This window comes from Nycticebus coucang, chromosome 19 (genome assembly GCF_027406575.1).
Source record: "Nycticebus coucang isolate mNycCou1 chromosome 19, mNycCou1.pri, whole genome shotgun sequence".
NCBI classification, from domain to species: Eukaryota; Metazoa; Chordata; class Mammalia; order Primates; family Lorisidae; genus Nycticebus; species Nycticebus coucang.
Genome location: NC_069798.1, coordinates 15778991 through 15793375, shown reverse-complemented (window position 1 = coordinate 15793375; position 14385 = coordinate 15778991). Strand labels below are relative to the sequence as shown.

The 14385-nt window shown below is 42.1% G+C and overlaps 1 protein-coding gene and 1 pseudogene across 1 annotated transcript in view; one reads left to right on the top strand and one right to left on the bottom strand.

Moving 5' to 3' along the window:
• TTC39C (tetratricopeptide repeat domain 39C) overlaps positions 1–14385 on the bottom strand; it is a 121416-nt gene that overhangs the window by 95353 nt on the left and 11678 nt on the right. The window lies entirely within an intron of this gene.
• Positions 145–312, top strand: LOC128572237 (uncharacterized; annotated as a pseudogene).

Below are 14385 nucleotides of genomic sequence, written 5' to 3'. Positions count from 1 at the left end.
TTTCTACTTTTGTATTTTTCTTTCTTTCCAAATTATCAGTGAATAAACAATTATTCCCTTTCCAATTTGAAGTTTCTAACTTAATCAACATAAAGCACAGTTTTAAAATGTGCTCATTAAAGTTATTTAAAACACCAACATATACACACTTCTGGGACTTCTGACTAAGATCAAGTGTAATATCTGTTCTTAACAGTTTAAGACAGTTTATGTAATTAAATTTCATCTATTCACTGATTCAAATTTTCACAAATATTTTTTCAACACCTTCTATGTGCCAAGCTCTGTTGCACTCACTGGAATGGAGCCCCTTCCCGTGAAGATTATGTCCTGGAGTAGAAATATTAACGGCGAACAAGTGTGTGTTATCACCAAATAGCTGATTTCTATAACTGATTATATAAGCACTTTTAAAATAGTATTCTGGGCATTCAATACAGCCTTTAAGAAAATAGATTGAAGAAGATATTAGTTACTGAGAGAAAAAAAAAAAAAAAGGAAAGAAAACAGGTTGAATTATGTCATAACTTTTTTAAGTTGTTATTTATTTTTTTTTTTTTAAGTCACAGGAAGGCAGTGTGTGGGAGCAGAGTTTCTTACAATTTACTCTGCACACAAATCCCTTTTTAAGTGCAGATTCTCACTCAGGTGTCTGGGTGGGCTCAGACTACATCCTAACAGGCCCCTAAACAAACCACCCTTTCACTGGTAAGGTCTCAGAGGCATTATTAGGATGTTTGTTTCAAAAAAGAGCAAAACCATTAATCATTGGGCAAGAGACAGAAGCAGAATCTTTTCCCAAGAGGACAAATGGCCAAAAAATACGTGAAAAATGTTCATCATCCCAAATCATCATGCAAATCAAAACCACTTTGAGATATCACCTCACCCCAGCAAAAACAGCTCACATCACAAGACCCCCAAAGTGCACATGCTAATGTGGGTGTGGAGAACAGTTTAAGCACTGTTGGAGGGACTGCAAACTAACACAGCTCTTTTGGAGAGAAGTATGGAGAATCCCCAAAGAGCTAAAAGTGGACCTTTCCATCAGATCCCATAATCCCATTAGCAGGTACCTACCCAGAGGAGAAAAATAATCATTTTATCATAAGGATATTTGCACTCAAATGTTTATAGTAGCTCAATTCATAATTGCAAAAATGTAGAAACAGCCCAGGTGGCCATCAACTCATGAAGGCATAAACTATGCCATACGCATACTATGGAATACTATTCATCCATAAAAAGGATAGAGACTTCACATCTCTCGTATTTACCTGGATGAATCTGTAGGACGCTATCCTAAGTAAAGTACCTCAAGAATGGAAAAGCAAGCATCCTATATATTCAATACTATGTTGAAACCAGTAGATGGCTGGGTGCCCATTGCTTAGTGGTTAGGGCACCAGCCACATACACTGGGGCTGGCGGGTTCGACCCTGGCCTGGGCCTGCTAAACAACAATGACAATCACAACAACAACAACAACAAAAACAGCTGGGTGTTGTGGCGGGCACCTATAGTCCCAGCTACTTGGGAGGCTGAGGCAAGAGAATCGCTTGAGTCCAAGAGTTTGAGGTTGCTGTGAGCTGTGACACCACAGCACTCCACCAAGGGCGACATACTGAGACTCTGTCTTAAAAAAGAAAAAAAAGGAAGAAAGAAAAGAAACTAGTAGATGAACAACTACAGGCCAACATAAGACAAAAAGACAATTAAATTCAAGAAGGGGGGAAGAGGGACTGGGAAGTTCCTACCTAATGGGTATAACGTGGAGGTACATGGCACCCCTACCCGGTGAAGGACTCAACTACAACTTGGACTTTACCTTACAAATGCAAACAATGGAACCTAATTGTATTTGCCTTCCTATTAATCTGAAACAAAAAGAAAAAGCTAGTATGTTAATAAGACTGGCAGTTAGAGTTGTGTTAACTAAAATGTATTCTAACGGAAACTTTCTGAAAAGAAAAATTTGACACATTGCTAGTATGTCTGAAATAAGGAATTTCTGTCATTACTGGAGGCCTGTTCTGTTCAACCACATGTAAGAGCCTTTCCCCAGAAGTATGTCTCAGTTTTCCATTCTAACGGATGGCCCCTCATCCTCTCCTAGGCTTTTGGGTTTCAGGGTCGTTTCTTCTTCATTCCTTTGAGTTCTTTCTGTATCTTTTTTTCCTTCTTTGTTCCCATCACACCAGCTTCCACCTCAGTCCTTGCCTCTCAAGACTGGCCTTCCCCAGACTCTGTCCACACAAAACTGCCCTGAATGCAGTGCGCTCTGGACCTGCTTTTCCAGGGGCCACCTGTCCTTGACAAATCACCTTTTTCCACATCACATGAAACTCATGCCACTGTCCCTCCAACAACCTGGCTCTCACTAGTGGGACTTCTCACTTCTCCCAAGCAGGTCCTCTCTCTGCCAGCTCTGCAGCTCTGCAAAGCACATAACCACCCCCACAGTAATGGTCTCTTACTTTTGGCCTCTTCATGTTCTTCTCTCTCCTCCTCCCTCTTCAGACCTCTGATTCAAACCCTGAAAAAATAAACGCTGACTTTTTCTATGATGCACTGTCTATAACCTACACCCATGCTGTGTACACAGAAAGAAACCACTGTCCGTGGGTTTGCACTGGGTTTGCAATGGCTCCTGCACACTGATTACTACACACACATACACAAGCTATTCTTTCTGCCAACCACCACTGCAGAATAGAAGTTACATTCCCATGGGTGAAAAATCCAATCACTGGCAGCAAAGAGACTTTTGGCAAGAAATTAAAATACAGTCCTGCCCGTGAACTGCTAAATATTCCAGCCTGGTAGCTATTACTTGAAACCCTTTTCAGTTGTGAAGCCAATTCTTCACTCTCAAGCCAGCTATGACTGATGGAGCTTAATGTCAACCACCTGAGATTGTCCACATCCTGAAAACACCCCTGGTGACACACCTGCATTTTTCCACATGCCTTTCTTTGCTCAAGGACTTTATAGGATCAAGGAATAGACTCAGGCAAGCTCTGAATATGAGACAGCATGAACCATGCTTGCAAACTCTGAATGTGGATGGCAGGAAACAGACGCTCTGGGTCTCCTGCTGAGTAGCCACAGCCCAAACAGCAGACAGGCAGGGCTCCAGATGCCTCCTGGGAGCCCAGCCTCCCACCTGGCTATGGGCCTCACAGTCTCCAGCCCGGCACATGCTCAGAAAACTCCATCTCCTTCCCATCCTTTCTATTTTTCTGTGGGCTGAATGAGCGCCCTAACAGTAACTCAATTCTCTCAATGTTTTGTTCTAAGATGGAGAAAGGAGGGGCAGGAAAAAAAGCATGATGTCACTGAGTAGTTTTTTTTTTCATTTTTTCCAATATATATATTGCTTCAACTTAATATTCAAGCTAGATCTATAAATTACATTATTTTTAACTACTCTTAGTTTAGTGTATAAATATGTATCTTTCATATGTGTATACTGTATAATCCCAACTAGACTTTGTATTTCTAGTGGATAGAGACTGTGCCTTATTTCATCCTTATTATTTCATTTATTTTGTCCCCACCATGCACTGCTCTGCTGGCCCTGCACACACGGACATCTCCGTGAGAGTCACAGTAACTGCTCTGAAACCGCCTCTACGGTGCTTCAGCACACAGGGAATTCTCAATAAAAGACTGGCTACTTGAAAAGCCTTTGAGACCCTAAATGTCATTAGGCACATCCCTTATTTATACTGTGTAAATAAATAGAGTATATTCATTTCTGCTTTGTAGTCTTTTTGCATCTTAAAATTAAAGTATGTCCTATAGAGGAGAGAAGATGAATTAAAGAGAAGACTATAAGCCCACCCCTGTCTAAATCCATAGAGAGAGACTTGGCTATACATGGTATCACCGATTCTTAGACCAAACAATTCCACGTGCAGACGCATACCCCCAACCATTCTGCACATGTGGGTAAAAATGTATGCAAAGATGTTTGCTGAAACTTGGTTGGGCTCCCACAAAAATGGAACCCACCTAAATGGATATTCGTGGAGTAATGAATAAGTACTCATATATTTATATATGATAAAACTTGATTTAAGTGTTAAAATGATTGCACTTGATTTATATATATTAACATGGGTAGACTTTAATTATTAGAAATTGGGTTCCAAAAACTGCAAATTTGAAATTTACTCATTACGTAAATTTGAAAACAAACTTATATGTTCTTTATGGTTAGAAATGTGCACTAGAGGAATAAAATACTTTATTTTATCTGGCTACCTCTGGGGAGGGAAAGAGGAAAATGGAATTGTACTGGGTAAAGGAGACTTGAATTATATCTGCAATGTCTTATTTCTCTAAAAATATCTGAAGTGAATGTGGCAAATATTAATATTTATTAATTCTGAATGTGAACGATACCCATTATTTGTTTAAAATATGCTATACTTTTTGTATACTTAAAATAGCTTACATTTTTAAAAGAAAAATGATACAGTACACCCATCAAACTATTAGGAGGTTCAATTTTTCCCCATGGTGAAAATAAGCAGAGTAATCAGGGCAACAGAAGGCAGGGAAGAAGTGCCCAAGATCTTTATTTCATGAATACCAACCAGCTATGGCTAACCTCACAGCCCATGCCAGTACCTCCTGTAGGAGCATATCCCAGAGCACTTGCTACATCTTACATTTGCTTGTCTTTTTTGAGCTGGCAAGTGACACTTCTGGCCCTTCTCTTATACTATCGATAGCTCCCTGGGCCACTGGCTGGGTGCTTTCCCCACTGCCCAGCCAAGCTCGATAGCTCTGACAAACACGAAATCACTGCAAGGTGGGGACAAGCTTTCTTAAAAGCCACCAGCATTCTCATCTGTGCTGGCTAATCAATGCTAATCTTGTCATCAAGGGAAAAATAAATGAGTTTCTACTATAATGGCCTATATGCCCAGGCTGTTTTAGAAGCTATAATTAGCTGTGCTTTCAGCATAGCCAGAAAGTAGGTGGGCTCACTCTGAAGCAATGATCATTTTAACTGATGGTATTAGGACTCTAAGAAGATACAAATTATGAAATAACAGATGTATACCTGATTTTCAAAAGAAAATACTTCTATTTATCTCTTTCTAGTAATCCAACAGACCCTCAAGTTCCCCACTTTTTTTCTTAAACTCAGTATATTTTGTTTTACTACTGTATCTAATGAGAAATTCCACTAATGCCAGTTTCATTTTAAACTAGCATTGCAAATGTTTCCTACAATCTACATTTCTTCTTTGTAACTATCCTAAACATCGTCAATAATTTAGAATGTAGCTCCCCAAAATATAGTACTACTATTTCAAATAAATGGCTATAATTGTGTTTTATACACACACACACACACACACACACACACACGCGCGCGCGCGCGCAGACATGCACACACAGTGGAAACTCACTTAACCAATCTTCACTCACCTAAATCTCTGGATTAACCAATGGCAGAGGGAGAGAAATAGATGTCCTTCACCTATTAAATACTCAAGCTAGTGGGCTTTTCTTCCTACTAGTTAAGCCGCATGCTTACTGAGAGTCCTTAGTGATTATTTGCAAATGTGTTTGCGCCTTCTTGTTATATAACAACTGTTATATATATTGCCTTGGTGTATAATGTAAAAATTGTTTAATTATGTAAATAGATTAAATAAGGATACAAAAAGTGTTACATATGTGAAATACAAATGCTTTTGAAACAATTTGAAAAGGGCAGATGAATTTAGAACTCGCTTTAGGATTAGGTGAGAGCAAAGTCATGTAAAAGACTCACAAGACCATCCATCCAGATGGCCTTTGCAAATGATTTTAACCTCTTGCTCAACTTTAAAGACCCCAACACTGAAAGTCACAGGAGTGCATAATAGATGTGACTTATGCAGGAAAGTGGAACTAAAAAAATCTATCACCAAACTCACAAAGCATAGGCCTTAACCTATATCAAAAGTCAGAACAAAATGTTTGCTGATGTTAATTCATTTTTATAATTCTGTTTTAACTAATTTTTTTTTTTGAGATAGAGTCTCTTTCTTTGTCCATGGCCTCATCATAGTTCACTATAACTCAACTCCTAGGCTCAGGTAGTCCTCCTGACTCAGCCTCCTGAGTAGCTAGGACTATAGGCATGTGCCCCCCATGTCCAGCTAATTTTTAAAATATTTTTTGCAGAAACAGAGTCTATGTTGCCCAGGCTGGTTTCAAACTCCCCACCTCAAGCAATCATCTTGTCTTGGCCTCCCAAAGTGCTGGGATTTCAGGTGTGAGCCACTGCGCCCTACCCCTACTGCTTAAATAACTAATCACCAGTTGTCTCAATCACAGTGAGTTAAGAGGCCTCCAACATACTCTCCTAACTACTCCAAGTCCTTTTACAAAATTCACGGTACCATATACATTTCTTTTCCAAGACAGTTAAAATAGTTGATGTTACATTTACCAATTGGTGACGGATCAGTAAAGAACTTTTGACATTACTTAACCCTTCACGTTTGTTCCACTTCCTGTATTCCTTCTCTCTTCTCTCATCGGCAACAATGACTCCACAGCTAGTCACCCAGAAAAGCCTCAATTCCTCCTCCTTCCTCCCCACCACAACCAAAAATTAAATCAAAACCAAATAGGAGCCCTGCCTACAGCCTACACAGGTATCTCCCCCACCTGCCCCAGCTCCCACCTGAGCTATGACAATTGGTTTGTAACTTGTTTTCTTGCTTCCAGACTTAACAGTGTATGTTGCCTGTAGAACTGGTTTTCTAAAACAGAAGTCTTATGTCACTCCTCCACTTAAAAGTTACCAGTGGCTCCCTACAACCCAAGTGGGACAGGCTACAAATTCTGTGTATAACACAGACACACCTAACTGACCCACATCAACTTCCGTCATTACTTTTATTAGTAATACACACTTCTCCAGGCTGCCAAAGAACAGCTTGACCCTGAACACAGCAGATGCCTGCTGGGAGGATGCTGGCTCTGCCCCAGGGCCCCAAGGCACTTCTCCTGACGTTCCCTCGATTCCCATGGCCCTTATTTCAAGTCCTGACTCTGCCAGATGGGTGTCCTTGGAAAACAACTTGATTATTTTGCCTCAATTTCCTCACTTGTAAAATAGGAGGACATAATAGTACCAACCTCACAGATTCAGAGGAAGGACTGAATGAGAACACTCAGCACAGTGCCTGGCATGCTGGAGGTCACCAGTAAGTGACAGGTGTCCCTGTGCTATGGTCTGAACTGTGTTCTCCCCAAAGTCCTTCACTGAAGCCTTAACCCTAATGTGACTCTATCTAGAGATGGGTTTTAAGGAGGTAATCAAAGTCAAATGAGGTCACAGGGATAGGGTCCTACTCTGAGAAGACTGGCGTCCTTATAAGAAGAGGAAGAGGTATCTCTCCCTTTCTCTCTTCCTCTCTCTCTCTCCACCTCCCACTTAAAGACAAGGCCACGTGAGCGCACAGAGAGAAGGTGGCCATCTACAAGGCAGGGAGAGAGAGAGCCCTCACCAGGTCCCGGCGATGCTGGTGACCTTGTCTTAGACTTCAGCCTCCAGAAGGGTGAGAAAATAATTTCTGTTGTTTAAGACCATGGTCCACAACCTCTCCTCCCAGCCCTCCCACCTTGGCCCCACAGAAGGATGTGAGCGTTGGGTGAGCAAGGGAAGCTTCATCTGTGCTTACAGCTGCTCCCTAAAGCCTGCATCACCGCCTGAGGCTGGATAAACCCTGGATCAGATTCAGAGGACTGTGAACCCTAGTTTTCACTGCAGCACATGGGTAGGATCTAACTTGCACGCTCCTTATGAGAATCTGTGCCTGATGATCTGAGGTGGAGCTGTAATGTACTTGAATCATCCTGAAACCATCTCTTCCACCCCAGTCTGTGGAAAAACTGTCTTCCATGAAACTGGTCCCTGATGCCAAAAAGGTTGGGGGCCACTGTGTTAAGTCACCCAGTCAGTCTTTGACATCTCATTTTGGCAGCCCAACCAGTACAACAGAACTGCTATTATTACTATTCTCATGCTGGGACTCCTCCGCTCAAACCATAAACTGCTTGGATGAATCTTATTCACATTTGTCCTCTCAGGACCTATAAGGGTGACTTGAATACAGTAGGCAGTCAAGAAATGGTTAGTTTAAAATGAAAATAATGAGAATTCAATTTTTTTTTCTTTTTGAGCCAAAGTCTCATTCTATTGCCCAGGCTAGAGTGCCATGGTGTCAGCCTAGCAAACAGCAATCTCAAACTCCTGGGTTCAAACAATCCTCCAGCCTCAGTCTCCCAAGGAGCTGGGACTATAAGGCATCTGCCACAATGCCCAGCTAGTTTTTTTCTATTTTTAGTACAGATAGGGTCTTGCTCTTGCTCAGGCTGATCTCAAACTCTCTATCATTTATAAACATAAAAGGCAGTAAGAAATAGCAAACTAGTATTTATTTATTAGACTGTAACTTAAAACATTAGAAACATTGAACATTAAAGGGTTTCCTTTTCTGTAAAAAACTCTCCAGAGCTGTTTAAACAAAACTTCCTTTTTTTTTTTTTTTTCCAGCTAACTTAGGATGCAGAGTCAGCATTTTTGCGGGTTTGAATTGTGATGCTGCTCACACAGTCTGGATCGGCTTCCAACATTTTAGCCTTAGCTTTCAATGTTATGAAGCATCTTCGAGGGTTCCTTTAATGGGATTTTTGCCAGTGTCACCTCCTCCGGGACATCTTTGTCTTTTTCTTTATAACCACTTTCCCTTTTATATCTACAGACTCATCTCCATTAAGTGCTTGTCCAGAGTCCCTCGAATGGTGACAGTGTCAACTTTCCCAGGTCAGCTGTTCCTTCTATTTATATTTGATTCAAATTTCACTCTCAGCATTATCACTATTTCTTTTTTGGTGCATTTTTTTCTTAGTTGGTCAAACCCTTCTTTCAACTATGCATTTTTGTACAATGCCATGTGGGTTTCTCACTAGGAGACAAGGAGGCAACACAAGGACATACTTTGCTGTCTGTGAACTGAATGGCAGAGGCGCAGCACGGGATTACAAGCCGAGGCTGGTGCCACTGGTCACTGATCATGATGGGTACCTATTACGTACACGGTGCTCTGTGGCCGGCAGCTTGTCTGCTGTTACTCACAGCGGTAGCTGAAAGCTGAGCCATGTTATTGGGGTTATGAGGCAAAGCTATACCAGATTGATCCTCCCAAGCATTCGGGTCCTAATCCTGAGTAATGGGAGGTTTCATCAGTTTCCTTTGGCTGCTGTAATACATTTCCATAAACTTGGTGGGTTAAGACAACAGAAATGTTTTCTTTCTGAAGGCCAGAAGGCAGACACCAATTTCACTGGGCTGAAATCGAGGTGTCGGCAGGACCACACTCCCTCCAGAGGCTTTGGCGGAGAACCCACCCCTTGCCTCTTCCAGCCTCTGGTGACTGCCTGCATTCCAGGGCTTGTGGCAGCCCTTGCTTTAATCTTCAATCTGTTGATATGCTTTTCACCTTCTCCTTTGTGTGTGTAAAATTCTTTCTGCTTCCCTCTTGCAAGGGTACATACAATTGCATTTAGGGCCCACCCAGATAACCCGGGACAATCTCTCCATCTCCCGAGGCATAACTCCATCACATCTGTGAGGCACCTTTTTTTTTTTTTTACTTTAGAAGGTAATGCTTAGAGGTTCTAGGGGTTAGGACATGGATATGAAACGGATATGAAATGGCAGGACCAATTTTCAGCCTGCCATAGACGGATGCCATGAAGAGTTTTCAGCAGATAGGCATGCAACTGATGAAAAGACCACTCCACTGGAAGAGGGGCAGAGACAATACAAGGACATCAGCTGGCCCGGGGCCCCTGTCACAGAGAGGTGAAGGTAGCCTGGACGAGGAGGTAGTGGTGAAGGTGGACAGAAGTGGATGCATCAACCAGCACTTGGGAGAGAAAACCAGTGACATAAATGGTAAGAGGGAGGAGCCAAGAGGGCCTTCTAGGATGCTCGGCCAGGTTTCACTTGGTGGCATCCACTGTGCTTAGGAGCCCTGCAGGAAGACCAAGTGCGCAGGAGGAGATCAGGGGTAAGCAAATGCCCACAGAGTCACTGGATCTGCACGGCAGTATTCAGCATAACAGGCTTCTCCTGGAGGATAGAGCATACTCTGGGGCTGGGAGCAGATCGTCCACTCACAACCTCTTTAACCCAGAATTAAGAAACCTTTGTTTAGTCATGTGCAGAGTGACAATTATAACACTTCTTTTTGGGACCGTTGAGGAAATTGGGGATTAAGGATGAAATACAAAAGGCACAATGGCGCATTAACAGTGAGCCTGACCCACAGGATCCCCGTCCACCATCACTATTTGCCTGTGCAGTAATTCAAGCAAAGGTCCAGAGGTGCTGTAGGCTTGTAAGACTGTGCCACTTCTAACTTTTTTCAGGTTTCTCTCTACATTTGCTTAATTCACATTCATTTACTGCTAAATCCTGATGGTCATTACTGGATATATTCCGAAAAGAATTCTTCAGATCAGTTTATACTTTCCCTTAATTTGTCATGAATGTCCATTAAATATCTTCCTAACTCATCAACATCGGTTCTTTGTCTTAAGTCACACAAATAAAAAGGAAAACAATTATCTCCATCCTATGCTAATAGCACATGGAGACAGCACTGATAAGCAAAAACTCACAAAAGAACATCTGAACCACATTTCCAACTAACTAAAAAGACTTTCCAACCCATCTTTCAGCAAGGACTATTTAAAAGTCGATGAAATTGATCGCAATATTTTCATTATTTTCTCATCTTTAAGTTATGAGATGATCCCTTTATTATTTGTGGCAATGACCTACAAATTGCATGAATACCTCGGGGACCTTAACTCATCTATTCATACAAGCAATCCAAATACTAATTTATTTTAGATAATCACTTAGAAACTTTGGGAGATTTCTCTATTTTTCAGTTAGGAGGCATTTCAAAGTGAAGCTAAGCATTTAATCTTCATAACAAAGTTTTAGTAAACTAGTTTTCAGTAAATGCCTCTGAACTTCTATGAAGGCATCTACTTTCCTTTAGTTTTTAGAACACAGGTCAAGAATATTTCACTTGGGTTTACTCACTATTTTTAAGCTTCCTTAACTGTAACTTTTTGGATATGATAACTCCTCGATAAGGTTTTGTTTTACAATTCCACATTCTTCTATAAAGAGAAAAGCCCCCAATTTCACGTCAGTCTCAACTATTTCCTCTCATAAGCCTACCCCAGATCCAACATGTTGTACTCGGGCTAGAGAAAAACACCAAAGCATTCTTTCCTTTTTTGTTATTTTTACATTGGCGATTTATCCAGGACAAGAATCTCTGAGAATTCTATCATAGCAGGTCCCAACACTTGGCTAAACTACTTAGACAACTATTTCCCCTCCTCCCACCGCCCTTTCCCTTTCCTCCATATTTTTGTCTGTGCTATTTCAAGAGGAATAATTTCTAGCTCAATTTGCAATTTTGATAATTCAAAGTAATGCACCATTATCAATACAGAAATAACCAAACAGCATGTGAATCCACATGGCTGACAGCTGAAGCAAATGGCACACCAGGTGTACACAAAACCCTTTTCTGAGCAGCTACACTCAAGTGCAAACCTGGCTATGATGTGGAGGGAAGTCAGAAGCCCAGTGACTGCAACCACTGCAGACCTACAAAACCAAACCCATTCTAGCCTTGGACAGTTAAGAGTCACACCAGACAAGTGTACAGCTGATGAATTCAATGTGCTTCTCTATTTCAGACCTAAGCAAAGAAAAGCATGAGCATGATTTGCAAGATAGAAAGACATCAAGTTCTTTCTTGTTCCAGAGATCAGTTGACAATACATAACTTGAGATTTTTGCACTGTGCTGTTCAAAATGAGGGGCAAAAAAGCATTCAAAGCCTTGCCAGTGACTCATTCTCCTGGGAGCAATCCTAGAAAGGCCGTGCACCATGGATTTTAGCTTAATCCAATTGCTTCTTAACGAATCGCTTGCATTTGAACACAAAAAGTCATTTTCTCTCTTTTAGCTGTCCTCTTAGAATAGTGCCAAAAATTTTGCCTGTGATGGAGACAAAATGATTCAGACATAGGTAAATCTGTGATCTTTCCTAAAGGGGTGTCCCACCTGTGGCCAAGGGCCACATACAGATTATCTGAGGACTGTTTTGCTTATCTGTCTTGCCAGATGTTGTGAAAAATATGTGTGGACCTTTTTTCGGGCGCATCGGCTGTCATTAGTGGTTGTGCATTTAACATGTGGCCCAAGACAATTCTTCTTCTTCTGATGGGTGGCAGAAAAGCAAAAAGGTTGGATAAAGTAAAATTTAAACAAGAGCTATGGCACAGATGAGGCAAGAAAGTGCAATCCCAAAGCGAGACACAACTGTTTACCTGGTAAAAAGGCCCAGGTCAGAACAGCAGCAAAGACAACTCCACCGTAGGCACTTGCAGTGAGACGCTGAATCCTCAGACTAGTATTTTCCTAGAAAAGCCCCACCCAAAAAGGAGCATTCTGGTGCATGCAAGCATGTAAGAACAGGTTGAGCTAATATGCATTATGGTTACAATTAATGGCATGGTTAAGGGTGGGGCCAGAGAAAACTCCCTATGTCTGTGTATCAAGGTGCCCTGCAAGAGATTAAATCACGTGGGTTTCTTTCCTAGTTGCTTCTAATACAAGCATAACAGAAAATCAGAAGGAGGCATTCTACCTTATTCCCTCACATTTTAAGGGATCCCTTTCATGGGCCCCTTGGCTACGGAACTTCAAGGCAACTGTGCCCTGATTCCTGGCAATTTGACTCTTTTTAATTAAAAAAAAAAATTGTCTTTAATTTACATAATCTGCTTAGCAAAACACTTGCTCACTTCCTGGGAAAGATATGGACTAGTTTGCATGCTGAGATTCAAAGTTAGGAAGAGGACCCATGCAGTGGCTCACACCTGCAAACCCAGCACTTTGGGAGGCCAAGGTTGCAGGATGGCTTGGGCCCAGGAGTTTGAAGCTGTGGTGAGCTATGATCCTACCACTGCACTCCAGCCTGGGCAACAGGATAAGATCCTGTCTCTCAAGAAAAAAAGTTAGGGAGACCAACAGGATCAGGGCAGGAAAATATAGTCACCTTCCCCCTTGAGGAAGGAGACACAGGTCCCATAAGCTCGGGCTGGGCACAATCGCTCACACCTGTAATCCCAGCACTCTAGGAGGCCAAGTCCGGTGGATTGCCTGAGCTCACAGGTTCAAGACCAGCCTGAGCCAGAGTGAGACCTCGCCTCTAAAAATAGCTGGGTAAGATGGGGGGGGCACCTGTAATCCCTGCTACTGGGGAGGCTGTGGTAAGAGAATCACTTCAGCCCAAGAGTTTGAGGTTGCTGTGAACTGTGATGCCATGGCACTCACTTTGCCAGGGTGACAAAGTGATACTCTGTCTCAAAAAAAAAAAAAAAGAAAAGAAGAGACCTCCATGGTTCTGCATTCACAGGAAGGGACAGAAGAACCAGTTCTGACATCCTTTCCTGGGACTTTCTGGGCTCTGTAAGCAGCGTGTGTGTGACCGAGAAGAGCTGGTGCTTCAGGGCAGTGTCACTTATGGGGCTCAACACTGGGGGATCCTCAATCCTCAAGGCAACCTACGCCTGGTGGCTTCCCCGGCACCTGTGGTCGCCAGAGCAATAGAGGCACTCCCTTTCCCACCGTGTCCCTTCAGCTACAGCTGTGCCAGTCTGGGTAGCCTCTCCCTGTCCTGCAGCCCTACTTTGTCCGCAGAAAGACCCCACCACTGTGCTATTCCAAGCAACTGGGAGATTCTGCTGCATACACCAAACATGGCCCTGACTCTTCTAGCACCAAGCTCAGTGCTTCTCAACACAGGCCTGTGGTGCCATTTGGGGGGTGACCCGATGACTGTAGTGGAATAAGACCAAGGATTCAGGGCACCCTGCAATGTGTGAGATCATCTAGCACAATACCTCACACTCTGCACAACTTCTGAACTGATCCTTGAAGTTCACTTGGATGAAAAACTGTTTTATGATTATTTAGTTCTAGAATCTATCCCGATTTACATAGAAAGACAACCTAATCCTTGTGCTGCTTATATATACACTTTATCAAGATCTGTTCACAATTTTGGAAAATCCTGTCACACTGCTTGTGATATCTGAGTTGTCAACACACCACCGGTAAACTTCCCTGCATTTGTAGCTATCACATGCCAGTATTTACCAGGGAGCCTGAAAGTACCTTTTGACATATTTGAAGCCAAGTAAATCACGGGAAGATACAGGAAATACTGGAAACCAATGAATTTCATTAATAAATTTATTTTG